This window comes from Cyprinus carpio, chromosome B1 (genome assembly GCF_018340385.1).
Source record: "Cyprinus carpio isolate SPL01 chromosome B1, ASM1834038v1, whole genome shotgun sequence".
Taxonomy (NCBI): Eukaryota; Metazoa; Chordata; class Actinopteri; order Cypriniformes; family Cyprinidae; genus Cyprinus; species Cyprinus carpio.
In genome coordinates this window covers 23,406,183-23,407,566 of record NC_056597.1, presented here as the reverse complement: position 1 = coordinate 23,407,566, position 1,384 = coordinate 23,406,183, and the positions used below count along the sequence as shown (strand labels likewise).

The 1,384-nt window shown below is 39.5% G+C and overlaps 1 long non-coding RNA gene across 1 annotated transcript in view; it reads left to right on the top strand.

The window, feature by feature from the left end:
* Positions 1-455: 455 nt before the first annotated feature.
* LOC122136073 overlaps positions 456-1,384 on the top strand; it is a 2,562-nt gene continuing 1,633 nt past the window's right edge. Inside the window, exons 1-2 of the long non-coding RNA XR_006153899.1 lie at positions 456-539; positions 706-869. This is a non-coding gene — a long non-coding RNA (uncharacterized LOC122136073). The remainder of the gene's footprint in view (positions 540-705; positions 870-1,384) is intronic.

Below are 1,384 nucleotides of genomic sequence, written 5' to 3'. Positions count from 1 at the left end.
GATCCTGAACCCTCTCCATATGCTTATGTTTTTTATACTGTCAACGTACTTCTATCGCCCCCAATCCGACACACTTAACCTACCCCTACCGAAACACTGGCAATTTTTTTGAATTTCAAAACACTGTTTTGGTATTTTTGAACCTTTTGTTTTAAAGAAAGGGACAGAGTAGTACCCATGTCATTATACACATTTGTGTCCATCATAAACGTATAACCATTACCACACCACACACGACACACACACACACACACACACACACCACACACACACACACACCACAACACACACACACACCCACACACACACCCCAACACACACACACAAATCTGTTGGGTGTGCAAGCCGAGCGGCGGAGAGCAGAGGACGAAACAAGGAGAGGAGGTAAAGCACAGAAAAAAAAAGCGAAGGGGGGAAAAGGCAGGGGGGCCGGAAAAAGAAAAATAAATCTCTCCTGAACTGTCTATTCATTTATTATAGCTTGATCAAGTTTTCAAAGGTTTTAAGTCCCACAAGCGCACATTTGTCCGGCAATTCAGGTAAATAATATGAAATTATATATTTATATACAATCAAAATGGCAACATCACAGATTGATTTTCACACATTTATTATTCTGGTTGATTGCTTTCTTGTTTATTTGTTTGGCTGGATTAATTGTTCAATTTTTTATTTACTCTTTATTTGATCATTATTCTCTCTTAGGAATGGCTCCATTATAGTAGATGCTGGAGTTGAATACGACAAAGTCTCTAGTCCTTCTGCAACAGAGCTAGCTAAAGCCCTTGCTGATGGTGTTAGAAATGGAGTAGTCAAATTGCCAATTGATACACAAACTATCCAAGTTACAGACTCCACAGGATTCACTGGTCAGTATACATTTATTGACACAAGTTTTCATGTAATTACTCGTACGTATTCTCTGTGATGGGATTAGCAGCTATAAAAAATATTACAATGTAGATCAGGTCAACACATAAAGAAATATAAGCAACATGAGAATGAAAGTACTGTTAAAACTGCAAAAATTAATGTAGTGTTCAGAATCCTTCAAGCCTACAAGCCAATCTACTCCAATCTCTCTGATCCTGAGACTCTCCATAGGCGTTATGTTTTTTATACTGTACAAACTGTACTTTCTATCGCCCTACCAAGCCTACACCTAAACCTACCCCTTACAGAAAACTACTGGCAATTTTTGAATTTCATAAAACACTGTTTTGTATGTTTTTGAAACCTTTTGTTTTACAGGGACAGAGTAGTACCCATGTCATTATACACATTTGTGTCCTCATAAACCGTTATATATCCTCTCGAAAAGCATGGCGGGGGGGGGTCGCGCACGCGATGCGCGCGTTCTAGCGGAATGAGGAGGGACGGCCGC